Source organism: Sus scrofa, chromosome 9 (assembly GCF_054392235.1).
Source record: "Sus scrofa isolate SSC_HxYL_T2T_F1_AM1 chromosome 9, Sscrofa_HxYL_maternal_Yorkshire_Landrace_v2.0, whole genome shotgun sequence".
Lineage (NCBI taxonomy): Eukaryota > Metazoa > Chordata > Mammalia > Artiodactyla > Suidae > Sus > Sus scrofa.
In genome coordinates this window covers 93,682,894-93,708,480 of record NC_139391.1, presented here as the reverse complement: position 1 = coordinate 93,708,480, position 25,587 = coordinate 93,682,894, and the positions used below count along the sequence as shown (strand labels likewise).

Genomic DNA, 25,587 nt, shown 5'->3' with positions numbered 1-25,587 from the left:
ATAAGCATGCATTATAAAAGCATAGAATAAAAATAATAAAAGCTACTTTTTTTTTTCTTGTGGAAAAATAAGGACAAAAAGGAGAATATTTTATCAGGCCTAATGCTTTTTTGCTATGATGATGTGAAACAAGTTTAATTTTATTCAACCCTTTATATAATTAGGGTCTAATCTTATAAAATGAGTAGTAAAACTTTAATTCGATTAATAAATATACAGTTATGAATCACCTTTCAAGGGCAAAAAGAATAGAGACAAATGCTCTATTCTTTCAAGGGCAAAAAGAATAGAGACAAAATTTTAAAATAAGAATAGAATAGAAAATTTTAAAATAAGAATAAGAATAAGAATAGAGACAAAATTTTTAAAATAGTTCAGCATACCTAGTGATGGCTTTACTTATTTGGCAAAGAGGCAGCTACTTGATAACAAAGGTTATAATCACATTCCTTGGCATCCACAAAGTCATTGATACATTGATTCATCAGTTCAAATTTAAGGTTCATTACAACATAAGTGCCGTAAGTGCAAAGTTTTCGCTTGTTCTTGGTCTTTTGCCTGGTATCTAACACAGTGGCTGCCTCATCTAAAAGCTCAATCAATATTCACTAAAAGAGTGAATGTATTCATTCATTCATGGAAGACAATTTTTGTGTTTTTGTTATTTTGTTTTTTAATAACCATTCTAAATTCCTCCTACAATATATATTTAGTAATTTTAACATTCAGAGGATCTAAAAATAAATATTAGAGTAATAATAACAAATACTAATTTAATATTTCAAGACTTGTTCTAAAAGCTTTATGTATATTCATTCATTTAATCCTCTCAGCCAATATTACCCCCATTTTACAGATTGTAATACTGAAGCACTTAATTTATCTAGGGTTCCACAGCTACTGACTTGCACCTGCAAGGTTTAAGTTCAGGTGGACTAGTTCCAGAGTCAAGCTTTTCCTACAGTCATGTACCTCATCTCTGACAATATAGAAATGTCAACTATTAGATGAACTCATTCATAATTGATATACTTTGTTTTTATTTTCCCTGCTAAGATTTGTTTCATTCCTACATAGCACCAGAGATGTGCAGTACATGGAGGTGGTTGGCTTGAGTTGGGTATAGAACAGATGTGAACAATATGGCATGCAAACCAGATTGGTAAAGATAATTAACAAGAGAAAAACCAAATGGTGCTATAAATCTAGGGAGAAAAGGGGCAAAGACCAGAGCAGAAGGCCAGAGGCAGGAGTGAGGACAGATTTGGGAGGACAGATTTGGAAAGACAAGGATTGACCATGGTCAGGAGGAGTAAGCAGACATGCAGGCCCATGTACACATAAATGCAAACCAGAATAATGAGAAAGAGTTTAGCCAGGGAAAACTGCTGGGACTTAAGTGTCGGTTCTGGGTAACAGCAAGAATCAGAACAGCAGGAGTTTGGCAACATACTACTATTGGAAAATGATGTGAAACCTTGTGTGTTTTTTAAAAAAATGCTTTGAAAACATTTTAAACACTCAAAAGTAAAAAGGTTAGTATGATGTACTCTGATGAACTCGTTGCTCAGCTTCAGCTTTCTACCATTCTTGTTCGTTTCCTCTCCCACACCTACACATATGTGTGCTCTCTCTCACATACACACACACACACATGGAAGCAGAATAGATTGTTACAGCACTAAGAAACATCATAAATGTCCTTCTCTTAATACCATAATCATCAATAAATTGCCTTGTTAGTAAAAATAAATTTAAATGATTATTTTTTTCTGGCTTCATAACCCTGTACTCTCTGGATATGTCATGAATTTTATGTTTAGCTTGTTCCCAGTTTTTAAAGTAAATAAAAGTTCTGCCTTGATGTATAAGTATATAGTATGTACACACACACAAATGTACAATATGTATACATACATATCATAAAGCATTTACATTCTTGCACACATATACACGAGACATATATGTAATATTTTATATATATAATGTTTGTACATGATTCTAATTATGTCCTTAGAATGAACTGTTAGACATGAAATTTCTGAGTCAAAGAGGAAGTCTTTTTAAATGTCATCAAGTAATATTCCAGAAATTTCCTACTCTTTTACACTCTTACCAGCAGTGTATAGATACACATAACCTTTCATTGCTTCAGTAATACTGAATAATTGAAATTCTTTGAAATGTTTTCAAATTTATTATTTTAAGAGGTCTCATTGTATAGATGTATAATTCTTTGAATATTACTAATATTAGATATTTTAATGTTTAAGGGCCAAGAGACACTTGCCAGCACAAATGAAGAATGTATCTAAAAGGCTGATTTCATAAACTAAGCATTTCTTTTTGTTTCATATCTCGATTAACCTTATATGTGTATTTTTCTAGACATACTTCACAAAAAAATCTGCATTCCGAAAATAGTATATGTAATAGTTTATTTAATTTTCTGAGATGGTATGGATTGCTTTAAAGGAGATTGCCATTAAATTAGATTAACTGTATTCAGCATTCAATTCCAAAATCATTGAGTTTATATCCATTAAGTATGAATTTGCCCCCAAATTCATTTTTTTTTGCTCTGTATTATTGTCACTTCATAATTGGCTTTTTTCCACTTAGGAAGATTTAGTTTTAAGTAGGTTAGATAATGCTTTGATAGCTTACGAAAACTTAAAAACCAGTCACTGGAGCACTAAGTAAATTGCATCTATATATAACCTCATTTCAAAAAATAAAACTATGTGATAGTAAAATAAAGTATGTAAAATATCATTTGGTCTAAGGTTTGTGTTTTTATATTTTCAAAGATCATTTTTCTGTGACTGTTAATGCTTTATGTGTTGAGAAGCTTTGCTATCAGTGTCATTTGTTAGAGCAGATTCAGCATGCGCAAATGTTTTCCTGAATAATAAAAGTGCCAAAAATAGAATTTAGCAATGAAAGTCAACAGAGAGGGAGTGATGGAAAGAGGGAAGCCAGGCAAGTTGTTTTGTATTTTGCATAACTGAAGAGCCAGATGGTTTAACTGGATCTTTATTTTCAGAACCGCCCACTGCAGGATTTTAACTAAGTCTCAAGTCAAATACAGTACTGCCAAATAGAGTTTAACAGTGTCTAGACCAGAGCCCATTACCTTATCCAGGCATTCCCAGGTTCCTTATCCTGTGATGCTGCCAGACATATCTACCATCCACATTTTTTTTTTCTGGAAATCTGCCCTCTTTATACTGGTTTAGAACCAATTTTGCTTATAATTATCTACCTCTTGCAGGTAGAGATGAGATAAAGGGATAGATATGGTACGTGCTCAGGAAATGTTCAAGATTCTGCTTTTGACTTTTCTCAACTAATCTCATCTAGTGTGAAGTTGGCAGTAATATTTAATTATCTTATCCAGTTGGCATTTTTATTCCATTTTGCAGTATCTTATAAAGACCATCTTGCTCATCAAAGAGAAGGAAGAAAATTGATCCAAGATGTAAAACACACGCTAGTGACATATTTCACTGTTCAATTTCAGGGAATATTTGCTCTAATATTTTTTTTAATGATCAATTTTATAAAGCAGTAACCTAAAGTAAAACATAAATTTTGTAAAACAGATTATTTGTAAAACATTTACTTTCTTGCTGATGTCTTTTTAAATTCTTCACTTGATACTCCAAAAGAATTCAATTGTCCCTCTCCTAGTTTTGAAAATTTGTGCTATTTCTGTTTCTCGTTTTCTGCATCCCTTCATTCTTATCTTTAACATGTTTAAATTCTGGCAAAGAATCGGAAGCTAAATGGCCAAATTCCTCAGGAAAGGCTGTGCTTTTGGTATTTCCTGACCAACAATAAACATGTTGGACCATGAGTCTAGCCAGAAAAAACAAAGAGCTGTTGAAAATGATCCAGTCCAATTTTGTAGGTCTGGTCTGGAGAGGGATTCTGAGCCTTAGGTTAATATTCAAACTTTAGTGTATTTATTAGAATGAGAGCAAGTCTGCTAGGGCCTGTTCATCATCACTTAAACCCAGAGAGATGACTGGTGAAATATATGTATAATTTCATTCTAGTTGGCTAACACTGAATGTTTTTATGAGGTTGAGTCACTTTTCTAAAGAATTTTGCAATAAACCAGTTCTATGTCAGACTGTCATGAAGGAATTGACTTTGGCATTTGCTCTTTTGAGCTTCTATCTATTTGCATATCTCCTTTAAGGAATCTGGCTTGGATTTGCCCTACTAGCTTTCTCGTTTTCACTGTTTTATACTCCATTGGCTGCTTGAGTCCCTGGCCTAGATGGGAGAATCAGACAGCACTCCCCTGCTCTGGCCTCCCCATCAAGTACCTTCCAATGTAGCCAACTCCCCCCTGGAATACAACAACAACTACAACAACATTGAAAATGTCAGGCTTGGAATAAATTTGCAGACTCAATTCAGGATTGCATCGAAAGAAACAAAGCTGCCATTAACAAATTATTCTCTGTTCTATTACACTTAAGGATGAGAAGAATGTATAAAGGGGCTTAGACTGATCATGTGTATCATTTTACATACAGGAAGGAGATCCCTTGAGCCAGAGATATTGGTGTGCCTAAATGATAAAGCAATTAGCTTTTGGCTTTTGAGTATCAGCCCTGGCACTACACTGGATAGTCCCATTGAACAGAAGGTAAGTGTGACAGTTTCATCTCCAGATAATTCAGCCCTGAATTATCTTTTAAGCATTTTTTAGTCCTACATATTCAGAAAAAGGATATTCCAAACTTATATTTAGCTATATGTAACTTTTAGGAGGAGCAATAGTGAAAAATCAAGTGGGGTGTCCCTGGGTTACAAATTTTCCAGTTAAGAAATTAAGTTGTGAAGAAACAAAATCAAGTTCACATGCCACTTTCACCACATACTAGCTGTGCAACTTTGGCCAAATTAACCTCTCATCATTTCAATGTATTTGTTGACAAATGAGTATAACAGTAGCATTTAATTCTTGTATTAAAATAATCCACATGAAAACTCAGGAGCATGCCCTTCTTAAGTGCTATGTAGGGAATCACTAAATTTTAGTAGAATTGGTAGGGTGGGGGAAGTGGAATAAATCATAATTACCTTATTTTATTCTACCATCTCAGTCTCCATGTGCCTCCTGGTTTCATTAGACACACATGAATTGTCAAGAGTGAGTAGTGAATGTCTTAACTTGAATCTTTCATTCTAACTCAGCTTTGTTGAGAATACTTTAAACTTCTATGTAACACCTCAGAGTGCTAATAAATATTTCAAGTGCTTGCCTTTTTTTTGGAGCTTGTGAGTATTTGGTGAACATGTGCTTTTTTCTTTTTTTGTCCCCCCCGCCCCCAGAATGTGTTTTCCCCTTCTATGGGATCAATTGCATGCTTATTGTTACGTCATTTTCTTTATTCTTTTCCTGTCTCTTTCTCCTTTCTTAATTCTCTCATGAAAATTTAATTTCCTCTTTCTCCTCAGAATCATATACCTTCATCTTTCCTTTCCAATATAATTCTATGCATTATATTTAAAATTTTTCATTTTTGCAATAAATCTTATTAAACATTTCTTAATTATCTTGATTGTCTTTTTGACAATGGCTGTTAGCTAGGAAAAAAGTTCTTATTCTCAAAGGGAAAAAGACAGCATTACTCACAAACTACAGACCAATGACTTTATCTCAGCAAGATTCTAGAGTGAATTTTAATTGGATAGTTTTTGAGCACCTAAAGAAAAAAATGATTGTAAAGAATCAGCATTTATTCATTTAGAACAAGTTATGATGGGTATGGTTTATTTCTTTCCTTGATAGGATTACTAAACAGATGCTCAGATAAGCATGACATATATATAGGCTTCATTATATATATATGTAGAAAGTGATGTAGAAAGATTTCTTAAAGTGTTCTTTTTAAAAGAAATACTGCATTTTTAAAAAGCAGTTTTAGGTTTACAATAAAATTGAGAAGGTGGTACAGGATTTCTCATTTACCCATGCCTATACACATAAATATCCTTCTCACCTTATCGCTATTACTCACTAGAATGATACATGTTTTTATCAAGGATGAACCTACATTGACAAATCATAATCCCTCAGTGAATAGTTTACTTTACAATTCACTCTTGGTGTCCTACAGTCTGTGGGTTTGGGCAAGAATACAATAATATGTATCCATAATTATACATCATACAAAGCATTTTCAGTGCCCTAAAATTTCTCTGTGTTCTGGTTATTGATCTCCACTGCGTCCCTCTACCCTCTGGCAGTTCCCCACTGGCAAACATTAATCTTTTTAATCTCCACAATTTTGACTTTTCTATAATGTTATATAATTGGAAACATACAATATTTTTTTTTAGATTGGCCTCTTTCACTTAGTAATATGTGGCATTTCATAGCATGATAGGTCATTTCTTTTTAGTGCTGACTAATATTCCATTGTTTGGATATACCACAGTTTATTCATCCATTCAGGTTGCTTCCCAGTTTAGACAGTTATGAGTAAAGCTGCTATAAACATCTGTGTGCAGCTTTTTGTGTGAACATCAGTTTCTAATTCTTTTGGGTAAATAACAGATTATGATTGCAGAATCATATGGTAACAATGTGTTTTACCTTTTTTTCCTTTTTTATTTTTATTTTTTAATTTTTTTATTACTCAATAAATTTATTACATTTATAGTTGTACAATGATCATCACAATCCAATTTTATAGGATTACTTTTGAAAGAAACTTTCAAATGTCTTCTGAAATGATGTGCCATTGTGCGTTCCTGCCAGCATTATGTGAAAGTTCCCATTGCTCCACATCCTTGTCAGCATTTGGTACTGTCAGTGTACTGGAATTTGGTCATTCTATTAGATATATAGCATTATCTCATTTTAATTTTTTCTGGTGACTTATGATGTGGATATTCTTCTCATATGCTCATTTGTGTACCTTTTTTGGTGAGCAATTTGTTAAGGTCTTTGGCCTATTTTTAAGTGGATTGTTTTGATTTTGTTGAATTTTAGGATTTCTTTATATATTTTAGATAACAGTTTTTATCACATGTATCCTTTGCAATTTTCTCCCAAACTGTGGCTTATCTTTTAATTATTTTGATGTTTTTTTTCACAGAGCAGAAATTTTACATGTTAATGAAATTAAAATTATCAGTTAATTTCTTTCATGGATTGTATCTTTGGTGTTTTATCTAAAAAGTCATCACAATAACTAAGGTCATCTAAGTTTTCTACTATGTTATCTTCTAGGAATTAGATATTTTTGTGTTTTGCAGTTAGGTCTATGATCCACTTTCAGTTAATTTTTGCTAAGGGTTTAAGATCTGTGTCTAGATTTTTTTTTTCCATGTGGCTTTCCAGTTGATCCAGCATCTTTTGTTGAAGAGACTATCTTTGCTCCATTGTATTATTACCTTTGCTCTTTTGTCAAGGACCAGTTGACTATTTTATGTGGGTACATATCTGGGCTCTCTATTCTTTCCATTAATATATTTGTCTATTCTTTCTTCATTATCACACTGTCTTGAATACTGTAGTTTTATAATAAGTCTTGAAATCAAATAGTATCAGTCCTACAGTTTTGTTCTTCAATGCTGTGTTGACTGTTCTTGGTCTTTTGCCTCTCCATCTAAACTTTAGAATTAGTTTATAGATATTAAAAAGTAATTCAGATTATTTATAAATAATTGGAAAATAAAACCAGAGGATAATGTAAAGTTGAAATCTTTAAAATAACTTGAGACAAATTCATAAATCTTTCTGAACCTTGAATAAATTCTGTAAGATTGCAACGTAAAAAACCAACACACAAAAGCTATTGTGTTTCTATACATCAGAAATGAAAACAAAAACAAAAAGGAAATTATGAAAACAATCTCATTTACAATAGCAAACAAAGGAATAAAATTCCTAGAGATAAATTTAACCAAGGTAGCGAATGTTGTACAATGAAAACTACCAATTATTGGTATGTGAACTGGAATTGGGCACTTGCCATCACTTGCCATCAGCTTCTACATGGATTAAATCATGAGCCACTGCAGCTGCTGATCCATAGCACCCCCTGAGCAGAGTTCAAGGTGGAAATCAAGAGTGAAGCACTCTGTGCTCTGGGAATACTGGAAGAACAGGTCTTCAGATAGTCCGATTTTTTTTTTTTTTTTTTTTGGAGAAGATTTTATGTGTCCAATTCTTGCATCTCCTCATATCTATAAAACCACTAAAATGCTTCATAATGATGTCTGCTCCTCTTGACTAGTAGTAATCTTCACGAGACCACCAGCAAACGTTTGTAAAATGTGTGCATGGCTGCATGCAGTTCCCTCTCACCTTTATCAAGTACACCAATATTATTTCTGCCTGCCTCTTTGGGGCAGTATTTTAGAGCTATCTGAAATAGTGCCACCTGGGCTTAGTTAAGTTGACAAAACAAAGGATGCCACAGTCTTCTGGTATTGCAGCCACCTCCAAGGGTGAGCTGGTGAGCCCTGAGGGAACTCAGCAAAGAAACAAAGAATACCTGCCATCTATCTAGCAGCCTTCAGAATGCAGCCACTCCTAAGGTCAGTCCCTGGGGATACTGGCCCCAATAACTGAGGTGCATATCACAGTGATTACAGTCAGCCCAGACCTCTTTTTTTTTTTTCCTTTTCTTTTCTTTTTTTTTTTTAGCCCAGACCTCTTTTGTTCCTACTATCTGCCCTCTGTTGCAAAAACTCCTGTATATCTTAGCTCTCCCCTTGCCTCCTCTGAGCAGGTTTTCTCAGACTTCCCTGTGATGCTGTTCCTAATTTTGCACCCAAACTTAAAATTTAACCCTCATCTTTTTAAGTTGTGGATTTTTTAAGTTGATAGTGGTATGAAATTTTAAAAGATTTAAATAAATGGAAAATTATTTCATATTCATGAATATGAAGAGCTAATATCATCATAATGGCAATATTACCCCAAATATTATACAGATGCATTGTAATCCTTAATAAAATTATAACAGTTTTTGTTGACGAAATGGAAAAAATGATTTTCAAATTATAAGAAATTGCAAGGAGTCTGGAATAGCCAAAACAATCAGGAAAAATAACAAAGTTGGGAGACTCACACTTAACAGTTTCAAAAGTTACTACAAATAGAGTAGAGTTGGGGGCCAAGAAATAAACCTAACATCTATGCTCAACTTATTTTTCATAAGTTTCAGGATTATCAGTGGTTAAAGATATTTCTTCAATACGTGATGCTGGGGCAACTCTATATTTACATAGAAAACAATGAAGTTGGGTCCTTACCTCACACCACATGAAAAATTTACTCAAAAAATTCACTAAGCTAAATATAAGTAATAAATTTATAAAACTCTTGTAAGAAAAAAATAGGGGTAAATCTTCATGGCCTTGCATTTAGTAATGAATTCTTATACATGATAACAAAGGCAATGAAAGTAAAAAATTTAGATTTTATCAAAATTAAAAACTTTTGCACAAAAAGGGTACTGTCAAGAAAATAAAAGAACAAACTTACATAATATTGTAAATAAACTATACTTAAATAAAATGTTGTTTGTTTTGGGAAAAATAGAAAGTAAAAACATAACCTACAGAATGAGGTAAAATATTTGCAGACATTCATATATCTGATAATGGTCAAGTATCCAAAATATCTAAAGACCTCCTACAACAACACAACAACAAAAAATCAAACAATCCAATTAAAAAATGGGAAAATAAATAGACATTTATCCAAATAGGATATAGGGAATTCCCATTGTGTCTCAGAGGGTTATGAACCCAACTGGTATCCATGAAGATTCTAGTTCCTCACCCAGTGGGTTAAGGATCAGGTGTTCCCACGATGTTGCAGACATAGCTTGGATCCTACTTGCTGTGGCTGTGGCCTATGCCAGCAGTTGCAGCTCCAATTTGACCCTAACCTGGGAACTTACATGTGCTGCAAGTGCAGCCGGAAAAAAGAAAAAAGAAAAAAGAAAAGAATCAGGAGTTCCCGTCATCGCTCAGTGGAAACGAATCTGACTAATATCCATGAGGATATGGGTTCGATCCCTGGCCCTGCTCAGTGGGTTAAAGATCTAACATTGCCATGAGCTGTGGTGTAGGTCACAGATATGCCTAGGATCCAGCATGCTATGGCTATGGTTTAGGCCAATAGCTGTAGCTCCAATTTGACCCCTAGCCCAGAAACATCCATATGCTGTGGGTGCAGCCCTAAACAGGAAAAAAAAAAAAAAAAAGCTATAGATGGCCATTAAGCAAATGAAAATCTAGGCAACATCATTAGTCATCAAAGAAGTGCAAATCAAACTCATTATAAGATATTATTTCACATGCACCTGGATGGCTATAATAAGTAAAAGAAACATAACACATGTTGACAAGGATGTGGGGAATTGGAAACCTGAACATTGATTATGGATGTATAAAGTGATTCATCTGTGGAAAACAGTTTTATGTTTCCTCAGGAAGTTAAATACAGAATAACCATATCATCCAGCATATTCCACATCTGGATATATACCTAAAAAGAGTGTTAAAAAGTACTCAAACAAGATTTTGAACGTGAATGTGCATAGCAATGTCATTCACAATAGCAGAAATGTTGGAAGCAACCCCAATGTCTGTCAATGGATGGATGGGGGGAAAATATGGTATATGTCTATCTCAACAGAATGGAATCTTACTCAGTTGTAAAAAAAAAACAAAAGTACTGATACATTGTACAATGTGGATATATCGAGAAAATACTAAGCTAAATGAAAGAATTGAGACAGAAAAAGTCAAACATGTAGGATTCCACTTACATGAAATGTTCAGAATAGATAAATCTGTATAAAAACAGTGAGTAGATTGGTGGTTGCCAAAGTCTGGAATGGGAGAGAAGGGTCAAATGAGGAATAATTGGAGATATTTATAAGGTTTTATTTTGGAGTAATGGAAACATTTTGGAACCAGAGAGAGATGGTGGTTGCACATTGTGGATGCACTCAATGCTACTGAATTGTTCATTTTAAAACAGCTAATTTTATGTTACGTAAACTTCACTTCAATAAAAAAATAAAATTAAACTAAAAAATAGAGTTATAGTTGTCCCTCAGTATCTTTGGGACACTGGTTTCAGGAAATCCCTTGGATACCAAAATCCAAGGATGCTCCAGTCCCTTATGTAAAATGGCTTAGTATTTGCATATAGCCTCTGCACATCCCATATACTTTAAATCATCTGTAGATTATTATTATACCTAATACTATGGTATTGAATATGAGAATGTGGAACCCCTGAATTCAGAGAACCAACTGTGTACTCATTTCATTGTTACATTAGGATTTCCATTACAATACTGAATGGAATTGGTGAGTTGGATATTACTGCCTTTTTCCTAATATGAAGGGGGCAAGCATCCAGTGTCCCATCATTAAGTATCATGTTAGCTATAGGTATTTTGTAGAAGTTCTTTCTCAAGTTAATATTCCTAGTCTCCAGAGAGGTATTTTTTTAAAATAAATTTCTCAAATTTTTTCCTTTATTAATTAATATAATCACGTAGATTTCTTTTTAGCCTGCTGATATAGTAGGTTATATTGATAGAGTTTCAAATGTTAAATGAGCTTTCATACCTGGAATAAATCCTGGTCATAGTGTAAAACTCTTTTTATACATTATTGGACTCAACTTGGTAATACTCCATTGAAGAATTTTGCATCTATATTCATAAGAAATATTGATCTACTGTTTTCCTTTATCATAATATCTTTATCTAGTTTTGGTATTGGGATAATTCTGACCTGACAAAATGAATGAGGGTGTATTTACTGTGCTTTTACTTTCTGGAAGAGATTTTTTAGATTTGGTATCATTTTGCCATAAATGTTTGATAGAATTCATCAGTGAAACTGTGTGGACTTTTGCTTCCTTTTTTCTAGGTTAATAATTATTGATTAATATTTAATAGATGTAGGCCAGTTAAGATTATTTCTTCTTGTGTGTTTTAGTAGTTTCTGTCTCAAGGAATTGGTGTATTTCAAAAAGCTAAATTATTAAGCTTTTGGACATAGATTTCTTCATAGTTTCTGTTTATTATTATTTTAATTTCCATGGATCAGTAAAAATGGCCACCTCTTTAATTTCCATCATTTTTAGGTTGTGTCTTCACTGCTTTTTTTCTTGGTTATTCTAGCTAAAGTTTTTCCAATTTTATTAGTATTTTCAAAAACCAGTTTTTGGATTCATTGTGTTTCTTCCCTGTTTTCCTATTTTCAATTCTATTGGTTTCTATTCTGATTTTCAATATGAACTTCCCTCTGCTTTCTTTATTTTAATCTTTCTTCTCTAGTTTCCTAAGGAAGAGTTAAGATTTTTAAAAGTTTAGATCTTAATTCATTATATATCCTTCTAAGCACTACTTTTGCTATACCCCACCATTTTTGATGTTGTATTTCATTTTTCAATTAAAAATGCTTTGAAATTCAATTAAAATGTTTTAAAAATTTCTCTTGAGTCTTCTTTGACTCATGTTGCTTGTTGTTTCTTTAACAATAGTTTGTGGTTCTTCCAGCTAACTTTCTGTTATCAATTTCCATTTTATTATCATCTGAGAAAAAACTTTGTCTGTTACCTATTTTTAAACATTTGTTAGGGTATGTTTTATGGCCCCAAATATGATCTATTTCAATGAATACTCCATGTTCACTTGAAACAAATGTATATCCTGCTATTTTTTAATGGTGTGTTCTGTAAATGTCAATTATGTAGAGTTGACTGATAGTGGTGTTCAGATCATTTGTATCCTTACTGATTTTCTGCCTGCTTGATATATCAATTACTGACAAAGGGGCTTTGAAATGACTTTAATCATGGATTTGTCTATTTCTATATTCAATTCAATCAGTTACAGCCTCATATTTTTGACACTTATGTTCTAGGGTGAATACAGAGTTAGGATTATTTTGTCTATTTGGAAAATTGACACTTTTGTTATCATAAAATGCCCCAATTTATCCCTAATAATATTTATTATTCTGAAATCTGTTTTGCTTGAAATTAATATGGCTACTTCAGCTTGCTTTTGATTACTGTTAATCTTCATAGTTTTTCTTTCTCCTTCACTTTCTCATTAACTTGAATATCTACATTTCAAGTGGTACTACAGCAGACAATATATGATTGAGTTTTTGGTTTTTTTTAAATTCACTGTGACAATATGTCTTTTCATTGGTGTATTTAGGTCATTTACATTTAAAGTGATTATTGATAGAGCTGGATGTTTGTAACTGTTTTCTCCCTGATGCATTTGTTACTTGTTTCTCCCCTTTGCCATTTTTATGCCTTCCCTTATTTCAAGTGAGAATTTAATATAATTCCATTTTATTTCTTCTCTTAGTGTATCAGTTATACTTTAAAATTTTAAAAATTGTCCTACAGTATACAATATGCATTTTAAATAATCTAAGTCTATTTTCAAATAATACTGTACCCAGTGACATGCAGTACAGTTACCTTATAACAGAATATTTCCAATTCTTTCCCCTGACCATTATAATACTATGTCATTTATTTAACTTACCCATGTTCTAAAATCACCCAACACATATTATTTTTGCTTTAATCAATAATTACCTTTAAATAAATTATAAATAATAAACATGTAACATTTTATTTTACTCTTTATTCTTTCTCTGATGTCCTGTATTTATGTAGATCCAGTTTTCTAACACATATCCTTTTGCATCTGCCTGAATTACTTATTTTAACGTTTCTTGCAAGAATGTATTTGTGATGAATTCCTTTTTTTAAAATTTAAAAAAATTTTTTTGTCTTTTCTAGGGCCGAACCTGTGGCATATGGAGGTTTCCAGGCTAGGGGTCTAATCAGAGCTGTAGCCACTGGCCTACGCCAGAGCCACAGCAATGCGGGATCTGAGCCATGTCTGCAACCTACACCACAGCTCACGGCAATGCCGGACCCTTAACCCACTGAGTGAGGCCAGGGATCGAACCCGCAACCTCATGGTTCCTAGTCGGATTTGTTAACCACTGAGCCATGACGGGAACTCCTTGTGATGAATTTCATTTTTGGAGGGGTGCATTTTTGAAGGATAATTTCACTGATAGAAAATTCCACATTGTTGTTTTTCTTCAACACTTGAAATATTTCACTTTACCCTCTTGCTGCTTATATAGTTTCTTATAAGTTGATGTTATTCTTGTCCATGTTCCTTTGTAGGTAATGTGGCTTTTGTTTTCTGTCTTCTCTTTCTCTTTGTTTTTGTTTTCTTGCAGTTTGAATCCAACATGCATTGGTATGGTGTTTTGGTATTTATCCTGCTTGGTGCTTTTTGAGCACTTGAATGTGCAGTTTAATGTCTGCAATTAATTTGGGGAAGTTATTGGTCATTATTAATTCATGTCTTTCTTCTGCTTCATCTAGAGTTTCTTCTAATTCTAATTTTATGTATTCCAATTACATAAAAACTTTAAGTATTGGCCCACAGTTTTTGGATCTTGTGTTACATTTATTTCTTTCTACTTTGTCTTCACATTTCAGTTTAAGACATTTCTATCTTCAATTTCACAGGTTCTTTTCTCAGCTACATTAAATCTACTGATGAACCCATTGGAGGCATTATTGTTTATTTTAATGTTACATTTTGATCATTTCTTAGTGCTTCCATCTCTTTACTAAAATTATCCATCTATTCTTTCATGTTGTCTACTTTTTAACATAAAATTTCTTACTATATTAATCTCAGTTATTTTTAATGACTTGTCTAATAATTCCAAAGTCTATGTCATATCTAAGTCTGGCTTTGATGATTGATTTATTTCATTGCCTTCTAATATATCTTGTAACTTGAGATTTAAGGCAGTGTATGTCATATTCAATAATTCAAACTTATAAATAAACTTTAATATAAGGCTTTATGTTAATCTGTTTAGTAGTTGGGCTATGTTTAAAGTTTTCTGTAAATATAGGTTCCAGAGACTTCTAGTGCCTCTTTTGTTCTTGTTTTTATTTCTTCCTCTGGATATTAGGATTTCCTAAATAATCTCCCTCACAGAGAGTCTGTGTCATACAGCTCTTTAAGCTATAAGCCACTGGATCCCTGTTATTTCGTGTTAAGGTCTAAAAGCAGGGAAACATTTCATAATCTTATGATTAAGTCACAGTCTTTTAGTAGTCTGTGTTTCAGGGATGCAACCTTCATGAGTATTTCTCCAATAGTATAGCTTTTCCTTCTTGCCTCCTATCCCTTTCCCAGCTACAAAATTTCCTGATTCCTGTTGATTACATTTTGTTTTGTTTTGTGTTCCCAGTAGGTAAGACAAGAAGACTGGAGGGCTTGAGTGGGAAAAATTTCCTTTCTCCTGCTGGAATCAGTTCTGGAAAAGTGCTTTTCCTTATATATTAGACTAGGCAGTTTTTATGAAGAAGTTTCTGAGTTAATTTTAAAATAATAAACCTACTTTTCTTTTTTCTAACCCCTGTTCTATTTAAGAACCATGAGGATATAGTTCCTGTACTGTCACCATGACAATCTGGTGGGATTCCTGGAAGCAAACAAAACATTTGGAACCCTTTAAGACTGAACCCCAGGAGCTTTTCATTCTTAAGCTAGTCTACACTCAGTCTCCCATGATGTGTCAAGATTACCATATAAGAGTTCTTACTAGGTCATTATTCCAGTGCTTTCTGTACCAGGTCTTTGCCTCTCTAGATATACGCTTTACTGATTTTGAGGTGGTAGTTTGCCCTGCAAACTGTGTTCTGTTGAATCAAAAAACAGAATCATTGATTATCTGTTGATTATCTATTTATCCAGTGTTTACCTGTTTGTCAGTATGGTAACTTTAAGTCCTTTTCATATTGGATGTGAGACAAGTCCCTAAAACTCATGTTAAAAGAAGTTATAATACACATGCAATATAAACATTAGAAAATATACTAGCTAATTAAATACAAATTAAAACGATGAGATGCCATTTTGATTAATAAAAAGCAAGTTGCAAAATATGAGTAATGTGATTTTAATATTGAAAAAAGATATGTGTATGAACAAATATTTTTTGTACAAGAAAGTCTGTTTCTCTTAAAGAACTAAACATTGAACCTGAGAAGAATTTTTGGATCAGGTTCCCACTTCATGACATGTAAGATAAGTAGCCAATGGCTGGTACTAGCTTCCAGAATTAATAACTATCAGCTTGGTATTTGGCCAAAATCAGTCAAAACAACATTTCCCACTGTAGCATACTACAATTTTTTATTTTGATATTTGTTGCAAATGATAATAAAAATACTTTATAGGTTCAAGAGTTCAAATAAAGTGCAATTCAGTAATGAACTATGTCAATCACAGCACAGGTTATAAATGGTGGGAACCTAATCATTTTTACCTCAAATGTGAAAAAATATGGAGGGTTTTTGTGAATCTCCACAAAGTAATAGCAGGCCATAAATTCTTTTATTTCCTCTACATTTTATATCAACTTATTGGGTGACTTTTTTGTTAATAAATATGAAAAGGGAAAATTTTCTGGATCAGAAAGGGGCCATGCCCTGTAACCCAAAGCACAGATTATAACCTCATCATTAATTTTACCTCCCACTCTCAATCCTAGTATTGATTGGTGGAGGATGATTGGTATCTCTGAAACCTGAGGAAAATTTTGAGTGTGATAGCAGCTTTTAATATCAGGGATAGCCCTCCGGATCATAGTAAATTCAAGAACTAAAATGACACTTGAAGAATTTCTGAAATCTATTTTTTAAAGGTTTATTTTGTGAAAAATCTTTCATACCGAAAGCAGTCTAGAAGTCGGGATAAAGGAACAATATTGGTTGAGAAATAAAAACATTTGTTCAGTCTCAAATTGTTCCTTTTTTATTAGCCCAATCTTCATGTTGCACAATTTAAATTAGTGGAATAGGTAACTGGTAAAAAGCAAAGACTTTGAGGGAATATTACACAAATTGGGTAAATTCAGAGATAGCTCTATCTCTAAATAACTAGTATATGAAATTGTTTGTGGGAAAGGTAGAGACAAAGTTGTCATCACAGGTTCCTTCTTGTTATTTACTTAGCACCATTTGGCAAGATGACCACTCCCTTCATTTTAAAACTTTCTTCTTATGGCTTATGCAATACCCCATTCTCCCATTTTTCTCCAATATCATCAGTTGCTCAGTTTAAATTTTCTCCTCAGGCTCTTTCTCTGTTTCCATACCATTTTCTGTTCTGGATGCATACACTTTACCTCAGCACGTCCCAAAGTTTTCAGTTCTCTTTGTGCCATGTCATCATTACCTACTTCTCTGTCTCTCACTTTCTAAAAAGCATCAGACTTGTGTTTTTGAGATGAGTACCTAGTGATTTGTGAAAACTTTACATGGAACTCTTGATTTCTTAGAATCCTAAATCTTCTCTTCTCACAGTATTCCACATCTCAGTCTATGGCATCACTCGTGTTAACTTAAGTCTCAAATCTGAGAGTCATCTATTATTCCTCTCTTTTCTTCATCTAATTATTCAGCTTGTCCTTTAGATCTAATTTTATATTATGTGAAAAACTCATCAGTTCTCTCTGTTTACACTATATATTCCCAGTATTGTACAAATTATGATTCCTTCTATGTGGATTATAGCACTTGCCTTTTAATTGGTCTCCCTACTTCTGTTATATCTCTGCAGTAATATTACCCATAGAACAGCCAGAGTGATATTTTTAAAACACAAATTGTATTTTGTCAATCCCTTGCTTAAAACTCTCCAGTGTCTTACTGTTTTACCCATTTATTACTACACTTATTCCTCTGACTTACAAATCCTTAAGTATATGGGTCTTCAACTACCCCTGTAAATTTACCATTCTTCCCCTTTAGGTACACAGGCCTCCTCTCTGCTGCTTGAGCTCAGAGGCTTGCTTCTACAGGTTGATGAGCTTTATATGAAATAGTCTTTTACTATTGATGACTATTGGAAAACCTCCCTTTCATCCTTAAAATTTCAGTTTATACGTTACCTCCTCAATGAGGCCATCCCTTACCGCCCAAACCAAGGTAATCATTTTGTCTAATCCTATCATGTCACCTGTTTTAGTTAGCTGCTTAGCTTTTTTACTATATGATAAATGGTTTCATGAGAGCAAAGAATGTATCTGTCTTGGTCACTGCTGAGTGTTTAAAGAACAAAAGTCTCTAGTTATAGAAGTTGTTCAATAAATCCTTGCTTTATAAAGCAGGGAGGGGCAAAGTGAATTCATTGAACAATCTGTAAGGGCTCTAGAGATAAGGGGAGGACACATGACAAAGATGGAGAGGTTACAGTAGAAAGCTGAAATTTTTGCATACTTCTCAGTTTAGCTGAAACCTAGCCCTTTGTACAGTTAACATTTCTTCTTAAGTGCGACAGTCTGTTCTCACTCTAAACTCTTTCCATCCACACCCCTCCATTTTAATTTCTCTACCAAAATAACTCAGTTTTATATTTCTAGCCAAGGTCTCTCACCTGTTCTCCAAGTATTTATATGCAAATACTTACTAGGTATTTCTTCTTGAATATCTCAAACTCACTTCAGATCCAGCATGTCCCGAATATATTTATGACCTTTTCCTCTCTAATCTGATTGTCTTCCTATGACTGATATCACTCTATGCAAGGCTCCATCCAAAAATATTTCTTGAAATTATATCCTTACACCTAAAATCCGGTCTAACAGGTAAATCTTGCTTACTTGTCCTAAATATATCCTGATTTTCCATTCTAGCCTCACCTTTTCCTCTTTAAAAGAAACAGCTCAAATTAATAGAGCACTTACTATGTGCCAGCGCTCCCCTCAGAGACTTTTATTTACTTATCCAATTAATCCTCTCAAATATTCTGTGAAGTAGATTCTGTCATTATTTCCATTTTACAGATAAGGAATCTTGTCACAAGGAGTTTATGTAAGTTGTTTGAAAGGAGTAAAGCTAGGTATAAATCTGAGCAGTTTGGAGCTAGAATCCATGTGTTTAAACATGACGGTCCCTAAGTCTAAGAACCTGGTTACCTTCAGCCTTGACATGCAGTCATCTTTTATAGGATGTACCATCACTGGCTCCAGCTTGTGTAGCTTGGATTTCCGATCTCCAGCCTTGTTAATGTTTTCAAGATACTTAGTCTCTTCATTTCAACTTATTGTTTAAAACATGTTAATAGTTTCCATTGCTTTTGAAATGAATGTTCTTATCATTACTGTCAGTATTTTCCCCTTGATGAATCCTGGGCCCTCCTGACTAGATCAAACCCCCTATGGTGTGTGTTGTTAGCTCATGATCCCAGCCTCCTCTGAGTTCACCTGCACCTCCAGCAGACAGTTTCTGTGCACATGATCTCCTCCCACCTCAAGTGCTTGCATCCTACTATTTCTCTGCTTAAGGGCTTACTTGGATGCCAATAGCAAAACCCTGGAGTTGCCTTGAATTTAGTTTTCCAAGGCAAACCTCAACCAGTGAGAAGCAGTGATTGATTGATAAATACCCCAGTTCCCCCATATTAGTGAGACACGCTGATATGTGTTCTACAGAACTCTTTCATGTAAAGGATCTCTAACAGAAAAGAGTTTTACTTATCCACATGTAGTTTGTTCATGAAAGCATTCTTTTTTTTTTTAAAGGTGGCATCTGTGGCATATGGAAGTTCCCAGGCCAGGGGTCAAATCGGAGGTTCGGCTGCCAGCCTACACCATAGCCACAGCCATGCCAAATCCGAGCTGTATCTACTGCCTACATTGCAGCTTGCAGGAGTGCTGGACCCTTAACCCATTGAGCAAGGCCAGGGATCAAATCCTCATTCTTCTGGACACTGGTCGGGTTCTTAACCCACTGAGCCACAATGGGAGCTCCATAAAAGAGTTCTTTAATAATTTTTTTTCCCTTCCCTCTGTCACTTTCTTTACTACCTTACCTGTGCTCTTGGGATCAGTTTGCACATAAACCACCTGCACTGAGCTCTTATTACAGGGTCAACTTTTGGAAACACCTGAAATATGGCATCTCCTTTGTTTACCCTTTCACACTACCATGTTCCTTTGCTTCACAGAATATTTAGAGCTTGTTCAGATGCACAGAAATAGGTCTATAATAGTGTTCACCAAATAGTCATCTTTTGGAGGATGGAATTTTTACTTTCTGAATTGCTTTTTTTTTCCTTTTATAGGTACTATAATTTTAATAAAATCAGTGGCATAAAAATTTTTCCAGAGCCATAAAAAATTAATAAAATAATGTATTTTGTTTTTAACAGGAATTTCTATAGAATACTAACTTCTAATTTAAATAATCTTATTTGGCATGACATACTCATACACTTTATTATTCATACACTGACTAAAGGAAATAGCTTCATCGTCTTTAGTAGTGCGAACACTTAATTACAACAACCTAAAGAGAATCCCCTTCTTATGCTTTGTATGAAGTTTTGCTGAAGTGGAAATTGAAAAATGCAGGTGGCTAAAGATAGTATTTTGAATTTTTCTTAAAACAGATTTAAAGTGTCATTTGGTCTCTATTATGAAGTCTAAATTAAAAAGCAACTAATTATTTCGATGTCTGTATTTCTAGTTAAACCATTAACATTCTATAGCCACTTTTTTTTTGGTTGCTAAAAACAAACATTTTAGAGAGGAAGTAATGCGGCTATATTTAGGCAAAGTGGTATTGAAGTGTGGCCCACAGGCTAGTATGAGATTAATGGCTTTTCCTCCTTCTTAACAGAAGGTAAGGTAAAAATAGAAAATGGAAAGAATTGAATCTAAGTCAGTATGACCCCAACAGACACTCAAAATACTGTTATAGTTAAATTATCTACCTGGAAATAAGTTTTGTTTGCTGCTGATAATGCCATCACACATAAATCCCTGTTTTTTAATATAAAATCTTTAGAAGATAGGGTCCACTTATGCTTTAGAAAACAGATCTTTACAGATCACATATTTTTTTAAATGGTCTTTTAATCAATAGAAAGAAGAAGGCTTCTTTGGTTAAGAAAATGTTTCATTGAAGCCATGGAAAAACTTTGTTTTGACCCTAAAAGATTAATTTATAATAAATCACTAAAATTATTATATTATGGAAATATAAGTCCTAGAAGAACCTCTGGAGTCAGAAGATATGGGTCTAGTAATAAATCAAAAGCATTTTTCTTCTATTCAATGTTTAAAGATTAAAAATATTAATATTTTATGTTGGGAGGGTTTGGGGCAATGAAGACACTTGTGAATTGCCAGGGGCCTTTATGCAGCAGGAAAATCTTAATGTGCATCTTCTACTTGAAAATATTTATCTTACAGAAGGGGCATGGAAAATACCCAAGACCTAGACATAAGAATGTTCTCATAGTATGACTTATTACAACTGGCATTTTTTCAAAAAGAAAATAACCCAAATGTACAATCACAGAGCAGTTAAACAATGATACATCTATATAAAGAAAGATTTGCTAGCCTTTAGAAATAATAAACAGTCATTGACAGAAAAATGTTCATGATCTATTGTTAAGTGAACAAATGTGTTCCCACATATATTAAATGTGTTAAATGTACAGTCATGTTTAACAAGGACATATGTCTGCATACTTGAATATGTAGACAAAATCTGAATGATAGAATACAATGGCCATTCTTTATCAGTAAGGGGTACATTACAAGATCCCCACTGGATGCCTGGAGCTGCAGATAGTACGGAATCCTACATATACTTTGTTTTTTCTTGTACAATGAGGTGTTGTGTATAGAGCGTGGGGACATGAGACAAAGGGATGATTCATTTCCTAGGCAGGAGGAAGAAGGATGGCGTGATATTTCATCACACTCTTCAGAATGGCACAACATTTGGAACTTATGAATTTTTTATTTCTAAAATTTTCCATTTAATGTTTCAGACTTGGTTGACTATGTATAATTGAAATCAAGGAAAGCAAAACAGTAGATAAGGGAGATGGGGGGGTGAATGTATACAAAATCGTAAATCATGATCAATTTAGTGTGATAAGATATTAGCATTCTTTTTTAACCTCTTTATTTTTACCTGTCTGTAATTTCTAATGATAATTTATTACTTTTATGTAAAAGGAAAATAAAAATTACAAAATTAAGAAACAACTGCACTATTTATATTTGTGAGACATTGGACAAGTCAATTCCTTCTTTTTATATTACAGTGAAAATTAACAGAGAGCAGCATATGTGAAAGCTTGGCAGAAATTAAGCATTTAATAAATCTTTGATAAATTTGACTTTCAGGGAACCTGACTTCTAGTAATGCCTCTGTCACAATTTAGGGACTTAATCTGGAGCATATTATTTAACTTCTTCATGTTTTATTTAACTTAATGGGTAATATTAAGGACCTATATTGATTTTAATGCTTCTGTTCCAGTCTTTATACTTTCTGGAGAATCTAGTATTAAAAAACTGGATGTAGCAATATTATTTTCAATCTGTTAAAAGTATGCATATTTAAAGATATGTTTATACAACTGGAGGAGGGAAAAAGTAAAGGATGGGCTTTTGTCAATCTGTAGAAACGTTTACCCTAAAATCAACAATACATCCCATCTAAAGCCCACCTGAGTATAATTCAGTGTAAAATATGGGAAAGCTAAGAGGAGAAAGGGAGATGAAGTAACAAGTTTGCTGGGACATCCTAGGAAAGAACCAGGCCAAGATAGGTCAACTATTGCAGCTACCTTTTAAGGGTCCACTGTAATAATATTAAAGATTGACATTTCAAAGTTTAACCTTAATAATACTCAGAAACAAAAGTCAGTTTTGGCATTCCATGGTAAGATCCCAAGCAAGAGTCCCAAGGCAGCCACCCCAATTATTCTTGTCAAGGGATGGACAGGAAGGTTAACAATTAAAAATCTCCCAGCTTTGAGTAGCTTGGATATACTTTCTGTTCCTGGTTCCAAAATCCAAAATTTGGTTTGAAAAGGAAATAAAGGGAAATATATAGTCTCATCAGCCTCAAACATCTCCAGCTCTTTAGTATGAGCTAGATGAATACTATATCCTATTCAACATAAAATAATTTAAGTGAGAATAGAGACCTGGTGAAGGAATATGGATATAACAGGAATATTATAGGACTTTCCAAGGGAGAAAGGTCATGGCTACCTCTAGTTGTGCCCAAATGAAATGTGAAGAGGAAGTGATGGTATAGTGAATGAAACATTCCTAAACTGACAGTACAGAAACTTACTTGGTTTTTAGCCCTAGTTTTTCCACTAACTGTTCCACCTTACGTGAGTAATAGCACCTATATGAACTTTCATTTCCTTCTTTAGATAAAGAGACCTCACACTATGTATTAGTTTCTTATGGCTTCTGTAAAAAATATCACCAACTTGATGGCATAAAACTTTAGAAATGTAGTCTCACATAGTTGTGAAGGCCACAAGTTTGAGATCAGTTTTACTGGGTCAAAATTAAGTTAGCCAGAGACATACTCCTTTTGGAGGCACTAGGGGAAAATCTGTTTCTTGCCTCTTCAGTTTCTGGTGGCTTCCAGCACTCCTAGGCTTGTGGCTACATGACTCTAATCTCTGCCTCCACCTTCACCTTGACTTTTTGGGTGTGTTCCTATGTGTATGGGGTGTGTGTGATGGAGTGTGGTGTGGTGTGATTCATGAAATTTTATTCTGTGTCCTTTTTATAAAGATAAGCATGAGGGAACTAAGGGCCCACCCAGATAATTGAGTAATCCTCCTGCCTGAAGTTCCTGAATTTAATCAGATCTGTGAAGATGGTTTATATAAAGTAACACTTACAGGAATTAGGACTTGGATATTTTCCAGGATGCCATGTTTGACCTACTATTACTGTTTGGTTGACAAGGTCCAGTTTTATAATTCACCAACTCTTTGGAAGAAGCACTTTGTTCTTTAGAAATTTACTGGAGTCCTAGTAACAGATTAAGAAATTAAAGAGATTTTTCTGTTCCATTCTACTTTTCTTTCCACCCTAAACTATCTATTTCTGAAAAAAAGATATAAACGTTGGGTTTTGGTAAAATTTTAATTTACTCCTTTAGCTATATCAACGAATCTTTTAAAAAGGCATTCCAAAACCTCTTCTTGCAGAGGAAGCTTGTGTACACAGCCCATCAAGTATCTAAGTCAAAATAGTATTTATAAATTTTTTAATAATGAGTTTTTTTTTTTTTTGCCACCTTTGCTACCAGATCTGAAAGTCATTAGAGTTCAAAAATCAGGAAAGGACCATGATATGTTTAATTTATTAGACCTCTAATATTAAATTAGCCCCCAAATTAGCCCTCTAATAACTGCTAAAATAAAAAAAATATTAGAATAAACTATGAAATTTAGACCTTATTTCAATTTCAAAAAAGAAGACAAATCCAGCGAATCAATAAAAATATTACCTTTTTAAAATTGGTAGATTATTTTCACAGGAGCTAAGAAAGAATAATAAATGGAAACTTGAGTTGCATAGTATAATTTCAATATCAGTTGTCCAAGGTCAAATGGAGGGATCTAGAACTCCTAGAAGAGATTTCCCGTGACTTTTCCGGACAACATGACAGATGGATGAGGTGGATTCAATGCAGATTCAGTAGAGCATTCAAAATTATAATGCAAAAGCACTAGGATTCCATTTATCATCCAACTGGGCTGTGAACTCAGGGTAAAAGAAGTAAGATCTGAGAATTATATTCACTCTTATACTTTGGAACTTTTAAAAGTGATGAAAATGAAATATGAAATATTCTATCTAAATAGCATAGCATTACCCTCACCACAAATTTGGAATAATGAACCATTATTCTTATGGTAATTCTGGAGTGTGGTAAGGGGAGAAAAGCATCTAACATTCTCTTCCCTTCCACCCTCCCCCTGCCACAGGCTCTTTTTAAAGCCTTAACAATAAATATTCACTCATTTATTCATTCAGTATTTATAGAATGACAGCTCTACAAAATAGAAAAGACTGGGGATAATTTGACTTCATCTTTGTCCAGCAAATCAAGGTAGATGATAATAAAAATGACCACAGAACAGAGAAAGGGTTGATTAAGTTTGCATGGGAGGAGTTCCCATTGTGGGTCAGCAGTACCAAACCCGATTAGTATCCATGAAGATGCAGGTTCGATCCCTGGCCTTCCTCAGTGGGTTTAGGCTCCAGCATTGTTGTAAGCTGTGATATTGGTCACAGATGTGGCTCGGGTCCTTGGTTGCTGTGGCTGTGGTGTAGGCCAGCAGCTGCAGCTCTTATTCAACTCCTAACCTGGGAACTTCCATATGCTGCAGGTGCAGCCCTAAAAAGCAAAAGAAATAAAAAAATAAAATGAATAAAAGAGTTTACTGGGGAAAAGTAATTTATATGTATATGGGGCAAATGTCCCAAATAAGATGGGCTAGAATGTGAATAAGTACAGAGTTTGGAGATGTAGGGTAGCAAGGCAACACTATACTTCTTCCTTGAATACTGGAATTAAGGGGAAAAGGAGGGTGTATTATCAATGTTGAGGAATTTTGAAAATCTCACTCAAATGACTATTAAGTAAAATAAAATGTG

The 25,587-nt window shown here is 33.8% G+C and overlaps 1 protein-coding gene across 1 annotated transcript in view; it reads left to right on the top strand.

Moving 5' to 3' along the window:
- Positions 1 to 25,587, top strand: part of TMEM196 (transmembrane protein 196) — a 303,486-nt gene that overhangs the window by 74,982 nt on the left and 202,917 nt on the right. The window contains exon 2 of the mRNA XM_084978452.1: positions 4,551 to 4,663. The gene's annotated coding sequence lies outside the window, so the exon portion shown is untranslated. The remainder of the gene's footprint in view (positions 1 to 4,550; positions 4,664 to 25,587) is intronic.